Source organism: Aethalodelphis obliquidens, unplaced genomic scaffold (genome assembly GCF_003676395.1).
Source record: "Aethalodelphis obliquidens isolate GAN/ISIS:26980383/991018 unplaced genomic scaffold, ASM367639v1 scaffold24, whole genome shotgun sequence".
NCBI lineage: Eukaryota > Metazoa > Chordata > Mammalia > Artiodactyla > Delphinidae > Aethalodelphis > Aethalodelphis obliquidens.
This window is the reverse complement of record NW_020837968.1, coordinates 6370148-6389673: the sequence shown is the minus strand read 5'-3', so window position 1 is coordinate 6389673 and position 19526 is coordinate 6370148.

The window sequence follows — 19526 nt, the reverse complement described above, 5'->3', positions numbered from 1 at the left end:
GGCATGAGCCCTGAAACTATGCCCACACAGAGTTTCTCAAAAAATGGTGGAAAGCTTATTATGTCAATTTCTTTTGTGAAATCTTTGGCCAATAATTAGCTAACAACTAAGTCAATAAAGCAGAGATAGCAGTGCAGTGGCTGCACACAACAGGGAATATAGACTTTTCCCTGAAAAAAATAACAGGATTTTCACTAAAGAAATAAAAGAAAAACAAAACAAACATACAATCAGCTCAAAAGAAAAAAGGTATCTAAAGAAAGATGAGGGAGCAGCATCTAATTTCTGGAGTTGCCATATTATATTATAAAGTGTCAGGTTTTTAACAACAACAATAAAATCATGAGATAGGCAAAGACACAGGAACATATGGCCCAAACAGAGAATTAAACAACAAAGCAAAACAAAACTAAACCTGGTCAGTAGAATCTATACCTGATGAGGCCCAATGTTGGACTTACTAGACAAAGACTATATCCGTTATAAGTATATGTAAATGTATTTAAAGAAAACTACATTTAAAGAATTAGGAAAAAAAAGTATGACAATGATATCTCACCAAATATACAATATAAATAAAGAGGTAGAAATTATATATTTAGAAAAACAAAATAGAAGTTCTAAAGTTCCAAAATATAATATATGAAAAGAAAAATTCACTACAGGGACAAACTGGTAGATTTAATCTGGCAGAAGAAAAAACAGGCCAACTTAAATTTAGTTCAATAGAGATTATTCAATCTGAGGAACAGGAGAAAAAAAAAGAATGAATAGAGTATCTGAGATCTGTGGGAAATCATCAAGAGTGGCAACATATAAATAGAGGTAAGGAGAAAAAGGAGTAGAATACTTGAAGAAATAATGGCCAAAAATTTTCCAGATTTGATGAAAGTGATCATTCTACACATCCAAGAAGCTCGAATGAACTCAAAATAGGAAAACAGACATTCATAAATAGATACATCATAATCAAACTGCTGAAAGATGGAGACAAGGAGAAAATCTTGAAAGTTGCAAGAGAAAATCTACTCATCACATACAGGTGATCTTCAGATCTAAGATTAACAGTAAGGTTGACATGATTTTTTAGTAGTTGACCTTGATATTATGATTGATATCTTAAATTAATGCTAATAAATTTGCATTAATACATTATTATTACTTATTAATAAAGAAAGTAAACTGATGATGTCTTGGAGAATGGCTAAAGCAATGATTTTGAGTAGAAAAGAGGGTCAAGTACACAAGTAGTGGGGTTAATTCTATTGAGGATCAAGTGCACCTCATCTATATGAGGAAACAAATTATAGTTCATTAGCAAAGATGTGGATGGATGTATATTTGCAGTGAAAAAAACTCTAAGGAATAGTCTTCTGATTCAAGTTTTTTTTTTTTTTGCACTAATAATGTTCACCAGATGAAAGTGATGGTTTGAGAAGAGAAAGGGATTTTAAAAATTAGTGGGGGAGTTAAAGGTTTAAGGAAAATATGATTTCTGTGCAGAATCACAAGCTCACTTCACATTAATAACAATGAAGTTGAAGTGAAACTGTGATTATATGTATTTTTTTTTTCCCAGCCAAACTCAGCTGCATGAGGCTAAGCATAGAGAAGACAGGTAAACTATCCAACACTGTGGTTTAAATAAGGAAGTATGAAGAAATGAGAAAGAGAAAGATAGTTGAGAATATTTTGCATTGGGATGATGATTAAGACTGACTTTGGAATTTAAGCTTAGTTTTCTACCTTTTTCAGTTGTTATTATACCACTGTGACCTTGCAGTTATATCTTAGAATCAATAGCTTGTTACTATCTGACAAGTTGCTCTTGAACTACTGTCCAGAAATCTGAGCCCTTGAAACCCCTTTAATTTCTTTGTGGCTCTAAGCTACATTTCTCAAAATGTGAGAAATCATTTATCACATTTTATCACACTTTATCACTCTTTCACTCATTCATTCATTCACTAGTAACGTAACTTTCCTCTTGGATAATTGTTCTTCTCCAATTTGTAAACTTCCTCCTTTGAAAGAGACAGTATCCTATATTCTAAGTACTCAAATATAGCAAATAATATAGACTGAATTAAAAGTGTGTATCTTGACTGAAATAAAAGACTCTATCACAGAATGTACATCTCAGAGTGCTGACTGGAAAAAGTTCCATCTGGTAAATTTAAGTAGAGAGGTTCCAAAAGAATCCAAAGGTGTATATTTAGGAGGAAAAGGAAACTCTTGTAAAATGCAAGCAGGGATGGTAGAATACTGTTGATCATAGACAAAAAGCTTGTTCCCTCCTGCTAGGATTTTAGTAACATGTAAGCTTATGAGCTTGAGTAAGGAAATCAGACCCCCATGCAACCAAAGCTGATAGGTGACAGTGTAAAAGTGGAAGAAACTTGTAAATGTAAGCTGATTATTAGGACCTCTACAATAACTTTTCAGAGTCAGTCATTTTAAGACAGGTCAGATTCTATGGATACACTGTGAACTTTATTCCTTTTTTTCTTTCTAGATGCCTGTATGATATGACTTCTTTGTAGTGATTGAATATTATGCCTTCTGATGCTCTGAATGAAAGTTCAGTATGCATAAAAAGCATTGTTAGTTGCCTCAAAGTAAAACTGCCCCCAAACACTTAGAATTTAAATATAGCAGCCCAATCTGCAAGGTAAATGAGTAGGGCTAGCTCTGTGTATTCCAATAGGTATCTCCATGTTATATGTGATCCTTAGCTGACCTAAAAATCCGAGTTCCCTGTGAACATACAGAAAGACACAAAAACAGATGGGGAGCAGAAAGTACAGTATCAAATTCAGTTACCTAGTGATTCATAGTAAGAATATTTAAACAAGACTATTTCCTGACTTGAATTACTTTCTACCTTTATGATATTTTGCCAATTTTAATTTTTCTAGTAATTAATTTCTTAACAACTTAACACTTTCTAAGTAAGCTCACCTTTTAAAAAAATTTTAATATGTTTATTTTTAAAGGAAACTTTAATAGTTGTCTTAAATTGGAAAACTAGTAGCACATGACATAAACAAAGTTGTAAAAATAGATATAAATTAACTAAAAAGTAGTTTTCGAATCTAGGTGGCAAAGCAAAGCTCTCAGCCTGAGGCTCTCTCTCTTCATAAAAAAGTAAAATCAGCAAATATTAAGAGGTATTATGACATGCTAGCACCAAACTGAGAGCTATATCCTTAAGAGAATAAAAGGATTTAAAAAATAAAAATTTAAAAACAAATTGCAAAGTATTTAACACCTCTTAATACATAGCTAATTACCTTGAGAGTGAATTAAAATATGTTATATATTTTTTGAAACACTGGATTTAGGCATGAGTCAGTACATCCCAAAACATGAACTCTTGTGTTTTTGTTTGTTTGTTTGTTTGTTTTTTTTGTGGGCTTCTTGTTTTGTTCAGTCTTATCAAAAATTTTGAAGCATAATCAGCACAGGATTTTACCTAAAACTCCTGCAGCACAAGATCATATATTCCAAACCCTAATCCCCACACACACCCCCATTCATTCCCATTTATACATTAGGCAACTAAGGGTAACAGAAATTAAGACACTTGCCCAGGGTCACACAGCTACTGAGTGGTAAAGTGAAGATTTGGCCCCAAGTCTGTCTAATTTCAATGCCCACGCTAGTACCACCACACCTTGCCATCTTAGGAGCGAGGTGCTGGTTCTATACCATATAGTCTGACTAACTGACCAATCAGAGCTACATATCTATGATGTGCTGGGGATCCCAAGACACCCAAGACATACATAGTGTTGCTTTCAGAGACTCAGATTCCGATTGGTTTGGGAAAAGAAAAATAAATCAGTTGTGGCCATGCAGTATGTGAAGTGCTTTGTTAGAGGTAAGTACATGTGCTCAGGGAGCACGTCAGAACATCATCTACCTCCCACCTTGGGGATCAGAGAAAGAGATCATACAGATGTGGTGTCATCAGCAGGTTCATGATAGTGGAAGTCAAATATGTGGGTGCAGATGACATAGCCTGGCGGGTTGGGTGGAGGGGAGAGAGCAGTGCAGAGAGAGGTGGAAGAGGATCACAGGCAAATGTCAGCTAAGCAGGGTGGGTGGGAAGAAAGGTCTCTATCTTCATGACTTTGCCAAGCTCCTGTTCTGATGAATCCTAAACCAGTTAAATTCTGCCTACAATCATTAAATTATGTAGGAAAGCTACCTGGAATCTAAAGGAGCTCTCCAATAAATGATTTGTTTTATGACTCCAGAAAAATGGGTCGAATTAATCATCTACATGACCCTGGTCCTCTTCCAATGGCCGGCGGATGAAGAAGGTAAATGTGGTCTCTAAGAAGCATGTGGAACCTGCTGTATAAAAAATTAAATTAAATTAAATTAAAAAAAAGCATGTGGACATTCACAGCAGGAGGAAACCATCAAAATTGGAGTGCTACACTCTGTAATGGTTATATGGGAAAAGAATCTAAAAATGAGTGGGTATAAGTCTTTGTATAACAGATTCACTTTGCTGTACACCTGAAACCAACACAACATTGTAAATCAAGTATACCCAAAGAAAAATTAAAAAAAAAATTTTCTGCCGAAACTTTAAAAAATAAATAAAAACTAAAATAAAAGAGGATAAAAGAATAATTAATGACAAAGCACACAAAATCCTTTTTTTTCCCCCAAAAAATGGTGCAGGCAAACAATTTTAAAAGTACTCTTTGTATATCAACTATATTTCAATTTTTTAAAAGTACATTTTGATCTGAAAAGTCTTTGTGCATTTACTAGTCACATAACTCTAAAAAAAAAAAAACATATATTAAAAAGAAAAAAAAAAGAAATGGAGTGGTGACCACACTGGACAAGTAGATGAATACGTTATGCCTAAACAAGGATTGCTCTGTGTCCTCAAGAAAGGATGAGGTCTTGCTGGGAATTCCTCCACAGGGATCTGGCATGACTCACATGCGATACTATAAATGCACATGCTTGTCTCACCTTTCTTGTATCATTTATGAAAGTATTAACTATAATTATAACTTAATTAGTTAACTAAGTTATAATTTATTATAATTTTAATAAGTACATTTTTCAAGTTACAAAACTGACTCCAATAAATGATTTATGTTGAAAAATAGTTAGAAATACAAAAACATAGAATTGTTACCCTTATGGAGAAATGAGGGAGACGTATGCTAAAACAATCACAAAATGCACATTATTTTATCCTCTACTATTACTACTACCAAATTAAGCTTAAATGAGCACTTACAAGGAAACAAAAACAATGTTGTGCTATTTAGTTTTCATAACAACCCCATGAGGTAGTGATATTATTGTCACTACTTTGCCTATCATGAGGCAATGGATGCACATAGAAATTCACTTACCTCTCCAAAGTTTAATGCTAGTAAAGTTGGTGGATCTAAGGCTTGAACCCAGGCAGTTTAAATCCAAGATTCATGCTTAAACTACTATGTTTCTTTAGCTCTCTAAGTAGATTGTCCTTGGTGGAGGGGAGATAACTATTAAACTCTCCACTTCCCTTTGCTTTTGCTTTTTTTATTTTTGTGCTTAACTTGTCATTATTCAGGAGAAGAATCTCCTTATATTTATATGTATCCTTTGCTAAATCATGAATAATTCAGTCATTTGTATTCTGATTTCATAAGATCTTTACACCGTTTGTTACTCTATTTGTTATGTGTGGGGAATTATTAGATCTTCTTTAATCATTTGGATGAAAATTAAGATACTTTCAAAACACTTTTGAAGAAAGTTGTATTCGTGTTATAGTTTTTCTGTGTTTAGTAATACACTGACATCAAAACTGGCATAATTTTCATTTGCTTGATTTACACTTTGAGAACTTTTAAGAATTTCAAGATCAAATATGCTTTCCAACTGTATAAGCATTGATTCATTTAACATCAGTCTTCTTTTTAAGAGTCATTCCTATTGAGTTGGCTGCTATCTGGTTTTGAAGCTTACACATAAGCTGAATGCCTTGGGACTGCTTCTGTGTCCAGTATTGAAAACATTCAGAGGAAAACATGCAATGGAAAGCTTTATACGATTTCCAATTAAGATTTCCTGAGCAAATACAGGCATTACGTTTCATCTCAAGCAATATAATGTGATGCTCACTAACACCTGTACCATGTAATAATCTTGTTAGCATCTTCTGCAGACACTGGATTTGACAAATTGGCTATTCATAGCAAAGAGAGAAAACTTAGTAACATCTGATAAAATAAAAAATATAGTAGCTCTAGGGCCCAGTAATCTCTGAAAACGTTAAAAAAGAACCTAGACTTTGTCATAAAAAGACAAACATTACAAACATACAACTTGATCTAAAAAGATCTTGGAATACTATTGACTTCATGTCTGCCCTTTTTTTGTGATCAGTGGTAGTCAATGAAGGAGCATAACTTTAGTACAGAAATCACAAAGAACATTACAATATTATTAATTGAATAATACTAATATCAATGACATTTGACAAGGCTACTGGTGTAGATTGTTTTTGGTTGTTTGTTTCTCAGGGGCATATAAAATAACTCAATAAATTCAGGACAATATTGAGATTTTCTTTTCACATACCATTCTCCATTGTGACCTTTTCTATGACTCTACTTAAATGAGAATGACTTCATTTATATTCTATAATATTATTCTAAACTTCTCCATAAAACTTTATAGAATATGGTATAATATTTAAGATTGCTTAAAATAAGTGTCTGATTAACCAGATAGCATAAGAAATAACAGGAATATATTTAAGACGCTGTTCCCTAAAGGTCAAGAAATAGGTCCCAGTCAAGCTATCAGACAGTATCATCTGTTATCATAAAGGAATAGGTGATCTTCTAATTAAACACAGCTATGTGTTACCTATTATCTTGAAAGCTTATTTGATAAAGGTCCCTAAAATAACTTGACATTTTCCATTTAAAAGAGCTTTTATAAACATTGATCCCTTGTGAATGTTGTGAAAATATTTAGTGGCATATCACACCAAGTACCACACAAACAAGTTAAAGCAGCATTTTTCTCTTTCATATTTTGAAAGAAATGCTTTTTTTCCCCCTTTTCTATTTTCCTTGATCTTTATATTTGTTAAGATATTCTAGATATAAACTCCAGACAATCAAAGAAATTATTTCTAGAATAATTTTCAGTTGTCCATCTGTTACTCCCATTTACCATGCCATATACATGTATCATCACAAACAATTCCTGGTTTATTAATGAAACTCTTTCATTCTGACAAGTAGCAGGCTTCTTACTCCACAGTGTAACTAGGCATGCAAATATGTTCTTGAAATAAATAGCAGCATTCTCTTAGTTGCTTAGTGGCGGTAGTTGAAAACGTTGAACTGAGTCATATATTTCTCTTCCTTTGACATTCATGACCAATAGTATGCATTAGAAAACAGTGAATTTGTATTGCCACAGCAATATTTGATCACAGGGTGAGTATACTTAAGATCCAGAAATAGGCGGAGGTCTTTAAGTCTTTTGATTTGTGACATTTGTGTCAGGAGGAAATAATTTCTTCCTTTCAAATGTGATTTCAATATCAAATATTATAAATAAATATCCCTTCAGGTTATTTGGGTGAGAGTTCATTTTCTATGAACATGTTAGCCCCCGGATTAGACATTTTTAACACAGATTCTCCTGCATCCTCTCTTGTGGCTAAGATTAGATATCTATATTCTCTTGACGTTTTATCTTTGATTATTTTGCTAGCTAACATTTAATAAAATGACTATATTATTTCTAAGAAATTTTAAAACAGCTATTTTCATGTCTTGCTTAATTTGATATTTCTGATTATGTTATAAAGATTAACTTCTCCAATTATAAGTGTTCATAATTTTAGAAAACTGTTTGGTGCATGAAGTGAAATTAAAGTCTAGACATTTGACTTCAACATTAATATTTAGGGATTGGATCTTCTTAACTGTGAAACTGAATATTTTCATTGCTTTCTGATTTTTTGGATTTTTGTGAGTCTTTGACTAAAATTCAGCCACAAAGGTTATTTCCACAGGGAAAAACACTAGATATAATTGAAATCTAAAAAGCTATTATCATAATTTTTTATTATTATTTCTAATTACCTAAATTAGTAATTATCATAACAACTACAAAATGTTCATATATATATGATATTAATATATTAGGACTCTAACTTAGTCTGACATTTGGTAACAAAAACTACAATACTATGCAGTGCTAAAATCATATCCTAGGCATAGTTTTTTCAGTTAAAATGTATGAAGTTCTCTTTTTTTTATCCGGGTAAATATACATGAAATTCTTTAAACACAGAACTGCATAACACACTTGAATGAATAAATGAATGTGATGCTTTAAGAATGGAATTTTAGGATTAATTAACACATACCATTGAAAAGGAAAAATCAGAAGACTGGGTTTCAGTTATTATTACTGCCAATTTTAGAGATTATTGTAAATTATATATTATTGCAATTATTATAGTAATATAAATATAGCATTCTATCTTTTAAAGGAACACTCCAGGACACGAAAATGTAATTAGATTTCTGAAGAGTATCTTGAAGTCATTATATGTAAGGATGTAAACAAAGGTGATAGAATTTATATCTGCTCTGCTATTTTGGACAGTTAGTTTCTATAGGGGATGAGTGGAAGGTCCTTCTAACATGTTAAATAATGCTTTTCACTAAGAGTAAAAGTCAATCAAATGTGTTTATGAGATCTGGAGTCAAATGCCTAATTTCAAATCTTGGCTCTGTCAAGTACCGCTATCACTCTGAGAAATTTATTTAACATCTCTGAAAAAGTTTCCTTAATTGGAAAGTGGAGATTAAAAACATTTAACTTACAGGACTGTTATGAGGATTTATGAAATCACACAAAACATCTAATGCTTAATATATAATATTTTCCCAATACAGAGTTATTACTATAATTATAAATATACCACTCTAAGCAATACATGCTTGTGAGGGACTTTGGAAAAAATCTTTGTGTTAGATTCCTATTGCTGCTGTATCAAATTACCACACACAAGGGGTTACAACACGTAAATTATCTTAAAGTTTTGTAGGTCAGAAATCTGACATAATTCCACCAGGCTAAAAGCAAGCTGTCATCAGGGCTGAGTTTCTTTGTGGAAGCTCTGCAGTGGAATTTGTTTCCTTGCCTTTTCCAGCTAGTGGCCCCTTTCCATCTTCACAGCCCTCAGTGGCTGGTGGAGTCTTTCTCACCTTGCATCACTCTGGCTTTTACTTGTTTTTGCCTACCACTTATACTTTTAAGAATTCTTGTGATTGCACTGAGTCTAATCCAGAGTAATCTCCTTATTTTAAGGTCAGATAATTAGCAAACTTAATCCCATCTGCAACTTTAATTCCCCCTTGACATGTAATGTAACATATTACTAGGTTTTGAGGATTACAATGTGGAAATTAGGAGGGTGGCATTATTGTACCTACCCCAATCTGTGCAATATATATTTTGTTTAATAAAGAGTAAAGTAAGTTAGAGTTTCACAAACTATTTCAAAAAAAAGTGGTTTTGTGTGTGTGTGTGTGTGCAGTTTCTAACAGAGAAAAAAGTTACAAGATATATTTAGTGATTTCCATTAGGAGAGATCATACTTTGGATATAATCTTTCATAACCCTTTAATGTAGATGCTCAAACTCAGTGAGTTCATACCTTTCATTCATTTTACCAACATAGCCTTCATGCTTTAATTTCATACCTCTTACCATTTTACTATAATGTGCCCACAGCTTCCCCCAGAAAATTTAACATGACAAAATAATAAATTGGACTTTTGCTATGCATCACGGTATTAAAGGAGACCATAAACAAAATGAAAAGTCGACCCACAGAATGGGAGAAAATACTTGGAAATGAAGCAACTGACAAGGGATTAATCTCCAAAAAATATACAAACATCTCATGCAGCTCAATATCAAAAAAACAATCTAATCAAAAAATGGGCAGAAGAACATAATAGACATTTCTCCAAATAAGACATACAGATGGCCAAGAAGCATATGGAAAGATGCTCAACATCACTAATTATTAGAGAAATGCAAGTCAAAACTACAATGAGGTTTCACCTCACGCCAGTCAGAATGACCCTCATCAAAAAGTCTACAAACAATAAATTCCAGAGAGGGTGTAAAGGAAAGGGAACCCTCCTACATTGTTAATGGGAATGTAAATTGGTACAACCACTATGGAGAACAGTGTGGAGGGTCCTTAAAAAACTAAAAACAGAGCTACCATATGATCCAGCAATCCCACTCCTGGGCATATATCTGGAGAAAACCATACTTCGAAAAGATACATGCACCCCGATGTTCACTGCAGCATTATTTACAATAGCCAAGACATGGAAGCAAACTAAATGTCCATCGACAGGGGAATGGATAAAGATGTGGTACGTATACACAATGGCATATTACTTAGCCATGAAAAAGAATTAAATAATGCCATTTGCAGCAACATGGATGGATCTAGAGATTATCATACTAAGTGAAGTCAGACAGAGAAAGGCAAATATATGATATCACTTATATGAGGAATCTTAAAAAAATGATACAAATGAACTTATTTACAAACACAAAAATAGACTCACAGACGTAGAAAACAAACTTACGGTTACCAAAGGTGAAAGTTGGAGAAGGGGAGAGATAAATTAGGAGTTTGGGATTAACATATATACACTACTATATATAAAACAGATAATCAACAAAGACGTACTGTATAGCACAGGGAACTCTACTCAATATTATGTAACGTAATAATCTATATGGTAAAGGAAGCTGAGAAAGAGTCGATATATGTATATGTATAACTGAATCACTTTGCTGTACACAAGAAACTAACACAACATTGTAAATCAACTATAATATAAAATAAAAATTAAATTTAAACAAAAGCACAAAATTACAGAAAGAATTCAAATTAACTATTTCAGCACAAGATTTTTGGTAGAGGGAAAGACTTCATTTTGTGAATTAGGGCTCAAATTCAATGCTCTTTCTCTCTATACCTATCGAAATATTACTGAATTACCATGTAGATGAAAAACTTTAAGGTGCACTTATGCCCCACATTTCAACATCTCTGAATCACGATGCATCTTATAATCATTGAAATGACATACTTTAATTGGGAGTTTAAAAAACAAAGTCTTAGTGGTACATAAAATAATGTTATATCTTATAATTTGTAGCAATTCTGATTTGATAATATGTGGTACATGACCCTCATAAAAATGTGTCCTTACTAATTTGTTGTTTAAAAGTAAGATACTAAGAAAATAGGGAATGTAATTTATACTCTGTTATATACCTATTCCATTTGAATGTATGGAATTTTTGCTCTGCTACCTGAATTATTTAACATGGAAAAAATTACACACTTTACACAGAAGACTTATAGTCTTATAACTTTTTATCTTTATAAAAATATAAAAACTTTGAATATATTTATATGAGTTCCACATTTCCTGAATTAATAAAATAATTATGCTTGTACTCAAGATAAATTTAGTGATCTACAAAAAGCTTTCACTTCCAGATGATTTTCCCAGACTGGTTTTCCACCTGCATGAGTCTCAGGTATTTTTTTATTCACATGTGTGAGTTCTTGCATGGTAAGGAAATTATGAACTTTCATTCACTCTGATGAACTTAGTACATTAGTACGAGTAATGTAAAGTGGTGCAGCCACTACAGAAAACAGTATGAAGGTTCCTCAAAAAATTACAAACAGAACTGCCAGAGAGTCCAGCAATTCCACTTCTGGGTATTCATCCCAAGAAAACAAAAACACTAACTTGAAAAGATATCTGCACCCCCATGTTCACTGCAGCATTATTTACAATAGTCAAGATATGGAAAAACCTAAGTGACCACTGATGAATGAATAAATTTTAAAAATCTGACACACACACACACACACAACACACACACTGAAATATTATTCAGCCATAAAAAAGGAGTGAAATGTTGTCACTTGTGACAACATGGATGGACGATGGCATTATGCAAAGTGAAATAAGTCAGAGTAATACAAATACTATATGATCTCACTGATATGTGGAATCAAAAAAAAACCAATAAAATTGAAAAACACAAGGCCTCAGCTCATAGACACAGAGAATAGATTGGTGATTGCCAGGAAGAAGGGACGGGAGCTGAACAAAATGGTTGAAGTTAATAGGAGAAGTTAGAGTTAGAGTAACTGAACGAAGGTCACACTATTAGTAAGTGATAGAGCAGTAATTAACAGGAAATATGATTCTAAACGTTGTGCCTATTGCAAGAATATTATTCTGCTCTACAGTGTGCACGATTCTGTACACATATACTTGGGAGAGGACCCTTATTACTCCAAGTAAAAACACATTTGTAACTGAATTCACATTCATATTTCTACCTTGCTGCAAGTATTCTCTATAGGCAATAAAGCCATAATTAAGGAATATGCATTGGTTTTATGACATAGATGGTACCTCATTTTCTCCTTCTCTGAGTTTTATGATCCATTGGTAAGCTATAATAGCATAACCAATGTAAAAATCAAGACAGTTCTTTTAATGTTTTGCCTATCAATATAATAATTTACTACTTATATCTGTATGCCTTCTAGCACAATAGAAGTGAATTACTACATCTTCTCCAGTGTTTAACATCCAAGAAAAATTGATGTATCCTTGGTTATTTTACTTCTTATGTTGTCCCTGAGGTATTTTTCTCTTTAGCAAAGTGAATACGAGATGGAATTAAATATGATCAATGTCTCAAGTTTAGAAGTTGCCCCTCTATTTTGTATCACTCAACCAAATATTGGTGAATGCACATGTGCTTATGCCCTTGTGTACATATATAGTTATTTGTAGCATTTTATTTACTCTGAAGGCTGTTATTAAAATGTCTATCTCATTAACAGTTGAGCTGAAGTATATAAAGGGCTGATGAAATGATGGACCTAAAGTGTTGATGATTTGTGACCTTATTGATTCATTCAGCATTTATCAAGTGTCTAGTACACACCATATAGAGAGTTGTGTGTTGAGCTAAATCACTAGTGCCTTTGTGGAGCATAAAGTAGGGAATAAAAGACAGAAAAATCAAATCATAATTAAAAGTACTGAATTGCAATAGAAACAATTTCTTTCAAGGGCAAATACATTCGGCTAAGACAGCATAAATAAGGGTGATATTACCTAAGGAGCTATAGAAGACTTCTCTGAGGAACCAACATTAATCTGAAGGATATACTGCAGTTAGTTAGGTGACAAAATCAGAGGAGAGCATTCTGGTCACCAGGAAAAAGAACTTGTCACATTTCAGGTAGTGCAAGTATCTCTGAAATGAGGAAGGACGGAGAGGAATTTTGACTGGGTCAATCCATGTGGTCATTGTACTTCCTGTTATGTTTTAGAAAGAAATAGGGCATCATTGAAGGATTGTAAACTGGGGAGTGATATCAGAATTTCACTCTTAAAAGAGCTGTCTTATTACTATGTGGATAATGATTTGAGGAGTGTTCAGAATGCAAGATCAGTTAGAGAATGTCCCTACCCAGTTAGACCACCTGGAAACAAAAGACGGTCATCATTTACAACTAGAGCCCATAATCAACACCTTTTAAAAACCATTCTTGATCACTCTTCCTCTTGGAAGAATCAAATCTATCTTTGTGCCTTTATTATATATTATATAGATATCTATCATCACAACTGTATTATTTTATATTAAAACATTTCTTTCTATAAACCATAAGCTTACTTATATAGCATTAACTATATCCTAATTCATCTTTCTATGCCCTCTGCCTAACACACTGCTTTATACATAACAGGCATTGAATAGAAAATGTTTGGAAAAGTTAATACACTAAACAAGAAAGCACAACAGATAGGTCTTGAATTAATCTGTACACTATGGCCGATGAAATGATATGAATGCAAGAAAAAGCTCACATAGGGGTTGGTCTGAGAACAGTAGACAGTTAAGATTTTAACTCCAAGTAAGGACAGTCAGGAAAAGAATCCCACGCAAATGAAGGAAAGTGAGTAGTTCATTGGATAGGTAGAAAGCCAAGAAAAAGTGTTCTATTAATGAAGTTAAAGGAGTGGACATTTAAAAATAAAACTGTACAAATATTTCCATAAAGCAAAGTGCTACAGAAAGTGTAGGGCATAAAAGCTAAGGACTTTAACAACCAAGAGGTTGCTGCTGCATTTAGGATTGCCATTCCCAGTAGAGTGCTGAGGGAGTGATATCAGATTGCACTGAATCAAGGAGTGGATAGAGAGGAATAAGAAAGTAGAGAAAGAGATAAAAGAGAAAAGGAGCAGTGTTTTGTCTTGTTTTGAAGTATATTTTTGTTTTTATTTAGGTTTTAAGAAGGAACATGCGCACATGTTTTTATTTCCAGGGGAAAACAGAAAAGTGATTGAAGGAAATATTTGTATTTGCTCATTTTTTTGTAGTTGTTACCTTCCTTCAGATCTAATGGGTCTTCACCTACAGTGAATTGTTTTCTGCCCTTTCTCCAATGGCTGAAGGCTTTTGTTCCACAGGGAAAATGAGAAGAATGATCTGGGTTTGAGCCTGTCCTGCTAGGTTTTTTGTTTCCCTCCCCCATGCCTGCACGACTATGGAAGCTTTAGCCTGTCTCTCAACTTTCCCTCTCTAACGGGACCCAGGAAAGTTGTGACTTTTTTAGATTGTCTATTTTTGTTTAAAGGTGGCAGTGCTCTTTGTAGGTTTGTACAGTTCAAGCTAAAGCTTAAACCTGAAGGGCAGATTCTATGTACAAATAAAAATTTTTTAGAAGTTATTTAGGTCTTATAAATGTACCATCAGTTGATTCAGGGTATACGTCCCAAATCCAATTCATCCTAAGTCTTTTAAGCTCAGTTTCCAAATATTATTTTTCTATTTATAAGCCTAGTAAATATTTACAACTACTTTTACGAGTTCTTACATTAGTGTTTGGCCTATTTACTGAATTGGTTTATACCGTTAATTACTTTTTTTTTTTTTTTTGCAGTACGCGGGCCTCTCACTGTTGTGGCCTCTCCCGTTGTGGAGCACAGGCTCCGGACGCGCAGGCTCAGCGGCATGTGGGATCTTCCCGGACCGGGGCGCGAACCCATGTCCCCTGCATCGGCAGGCGGACTCTCAACCACTGCGCCACCAGGGAAGCCCTGTTAATTACTCTTAACTGCATTTAAATTTACTAAAGATAATTTTCTTAACAAATATGTTTCTGATTTAATGACTTAATTATAATATCTTAAAAATACATAATTTATCAATATATAAATTAAAAATTTTAGCAAGATGCTTATTATATATATGTGTAGAAGGTATATATTTGTAGAAATGCATATAAAATTATATAATTGTATCAGCAAAATTTCACTTTATATAAATTTCACTTTAAACAAATATAATTCAGTTGCACAATGATATCGTAAATAGAATTAAAAGACTGAACTATTATCTCAATAGTTTAAATTCTCTTAAACATATCAAAAATGACAAATTGAAATTACATATTTATTGATTATTTAAAAGAAAAAATAATGAAATTAATTTTAATTTTATTGTCTTAAATATTTATACAAGTAATTCTAAATTTGTCTAGGGTCAGAAGATGCTTATACACTAAGGAATCAATCTGGATTGATTTTATGGAGTCCCTAGTGTACAAACATGCTGTCAAGGAAGCCAGTGTATTTGGAGTAGGTTAAGTAACAGAGAAAGAATAGTAGGAGCTAATATCAGGGTGGTAATAGAGTCCACTTCATATAAAGATATTTTTAAATTTGGCTTTTTTTTTTTTTTTTTTGCGGTACGAGAGCCTCTCACTGTTTTGGCCTCTCCCGTTGTGGAGCACAGGCTCCGGACGCGCAGGCTCAGCGGCCATGGATCACAGGCCCGGCGGCTCCGCGGCATGTGGGATCTTCTCGGACTGGGGCACGAACCCGTGTCCCCTGCATCGGCAGGCGGACTCTCAACCACTGTGCCACCAGGGAAGCCCTGGCTTTTATTTTAAACGAAATGGAGAGCCACTGGAAGGCTTTGGGCAGAGGAGTAATATAATCCAAGATATATATATTTTTTTTCACATCTTTATTGGAATATAAATGCTTTACAATGTTGTATTAGTTTCTACTGTACAACAAAGTGAATCAGCTATATGTATACATATATCCCCATATTCCCTCCCTCTTGTGTCTCCCTCCCACCCTCCCTATCCCATCCCTCTAAGTCATCACAAACCACCGAGCTGATCTCCCTGTGCTATGCAGTAGCTTCCCACTAGCCATCCATTTTACATTTGATAGTGTATATCTGTCAATGGTACTCTCTCGTTTCATCCCAGCTTCCTCTTCCCCCCTGATCAGTATGCCTGCTCTGTTGAGAAGAACTTGTAAAGGACCAATGGCAGAGGCAAGAATGCCCATTGAGAGACTATAATCCAGGCACATATGATGGTGATTCGAGTTTGTCTGCCAGTAATAGTATCAGTCAGGGTCCACAGAGGAAAGAAGTAGTACTCTCAAAGTAATAATTAAATATAATATATTGAAGAAAACTTTTACAATATTACTTGCTTTTTTAAAGTAAACCAACAAGGTATGGTGAACCAAGCAGAAAACACCTACCCCACACCTAAAAGATCAGGCGAATGAGTGGTGTACAGAACTTAGGGAAACTTCCAGTTATAGAAAAAGGCTACATTACAGGAGCTGTGCCCTTTGGTAGAGAAACATAGCCACTTCTGAACCTCTTCCACCAAGGATGAAACTGGGAAATGAATGCTCCAACCAATTTCTTCTCCCACTGTTCTTCTGTCAGTTTCTCTATTCGGAAGAAAGTAAGAAGAACTCAGAGGGCAAACTGTTTTTTGAGATTTAATGGTTCTTTTGATGGAACTTAAATAGATGCGCTTCACTGGTGGTGCAGTGGTTAGGAATCCGCCTGCCAATGCAGGGCACACAGGTTAGAGCCCTGGTCCGGGAAGATCCCGCAGGCCGTGGAGCAACTAGGGCTGTGCACCACAGCTGCTGAGCCTGTGCTCTAGAGCCGGTGAGCCACAGCTACCGAGCCTGCGTGCCACAACTACTGAAGCCCGCGCACCGAGAGCCCATGCTCTGCAACAAGAGAAGTGAGAGGCCCACGTGCCGCAACAAAGAGTGGACCCCACTCACAGCAACTGGAGAAAGCCCACGCACAGCAATGAAGTCCCAAGGCAGCCAAAAATAAATAGATAAGTAAGTTAATTTAAAAAAAATAGATGAAAAGCTGAACCATTGGTTACTTACAGTCTGAACAAAAGAAGGATGCCAAGCAGAGCTACACAAATGACTGTACTGGGGAGGGGATAACAGCAAGCTGAAGTTATGGTGGGTGAGTGGGGTATGGTTAACCATTGGTTATGTATGGTGAGTGGGGTATGGTTAGCTGTGTTTCCTGGGCTCCCTGTGAATTGAATAATTTGAATAATTTCACTAGCTCCACAACAAAGAGCTGTCCCCAGTTGTCTGGTACCTGCACCCATGGCAACGAGCGTAATTGCATAGTGGCCCAGAGTGTGAGAGCCCAACCAGGGATGAGGTTGGCCTATGAACTTCATTAGCTGCTCAAAAGGGGAACTGGCCAGTCCTTAGTTAGGGCCTCAAACCTGAGTCAAGACAGCATCACACACACAACTACATTACACAACTTTCTTTGATATAATCCTTAAAGTTTGGGTCTGCAAGGTAAAGTGGAGAGGAGAACAGAAATTGAGAAGTGGCAAAATTCTAATATATGAAGCTAGAGACAGTAAGATTTTCTGGTACATTAGATACAGAATGCGAAATAAAGCAAGAGGTCAGTGATGAACCCAGTGTTTTTTGCTCCAACAATTAGAACGATACAGCTGCCATCAAAATGAGGGAAGTATGTGTGTGTGTTTGTGGGGGACGGAGGGAAATGTTTTTGAGGGTTCACATCAAAAGTCATCTTTAAAATACGGATTTTGAGATATGTATTAAGCCTAAAATGTCGACTGTCAACTAGATAATTTAACACAAAGGTCTGGAGTTTGGGTGAGATGTCTGTGCTGAAATTGTAAATTATTGGCTTACAGATGATATTTAATCTCATAGACTAGTTGGGAGGTGGGATCAACAAAAGGCAAGAGTATAAAGACAAAGATAATGAAGGACTGAGCCCTGGAAGTGTCCAGTGGGGTGGAGGATGGTGGAAGGGTTCATGTTAATGGATCAGGAAGAGGCAAACGAAGTGATGGAGACTGAAAAGCACTGGGAGTAAAAGCACAAAAGTAAGACCTTGGAAGCCAAATGGGAGGAAACATATCAAGAAGGTGGGATTATAAATTAGCTAAAATAAAAACTGATAACTGATCATTGGAATTAGCAAAGTGGAAATCACTGTTAAAGTTTATAAGAACAATTACATCAAGTGGTGAAGTGTATGAAATCTTGATTTGGAGAGAGATCAAAAGAGAAGAGAAGAATTAGAGAAAGGCTACAGATAATCCATTTGTGTTTGTTTGCTTTTGAATAGAAGAACCAGAAAAAATAAAAATGAGGCCCTGGCTAGTTGCTTATTAATTTCTTGGTTGGTTTTAAAATGGGAGAAATACCAGCATGAAATTACCAGCATGACAAAAACAATGAATCAAAGAGACAAAAAAAAAAAAAATTGATGCGAGGAAGGGGGAAATCCTCTATAGGTATCCACTATATGCATATTGAAATGACAAAAATTTAAGACAGATTAGTATTACAGCAAAAATGAGCCATAAGCCAACATGCTTTAGAAATAAGGAGGAATGACCCAATGTTGGTGGATTACAAAATTAATTAGAAATTGAGGAAATATCAAATCAAGGCAAATGGCAAATCAAGGACAATATATAGGATGGTTTGTCTGGCATTTTTAATTGACACATCTTTTGTACAAGAAGGTGGAGTAGTTAGTAATGCATTTAATATGCAAAGGATTTAGACAGACATGAAAGAATAAGTTCTCTTTTAAGGTTATGACAAGTTGTGACTTAGAGTGTCTAAAATAAAGCAAAAATCTAGGATGTTTTAGGCTTTGTAAAAATTTTACAGTAAAGGAAACTACATTTCAGAAAGTATAATGAGTTAGCTTGAAAATGAGTTTTCAGATGGTTTTGGTGGAGAAGGACAAAGCAGTCAAGATAGAGGAATATGTTAAAGACACATAACAACATAGGCTTGCATTGCATAGAGTCTAGAGTTAAATAAGAATTAAGTTCACTATTTCATGTGTATAATGGGAATGAATGAAAATACCTCACTCCAAGTGTTTTATGTTAAGTGAAATGTTTTCTGAAGTCCAAAAATAACATATCTTCCTTGAAGGTGGAAGTGGTATGAGAGAGAGGGGGAGAGAGAGGGAGAGGGAGAGAGGGAGAGAGGGAGAGAGGGAGAGAGGGAGAG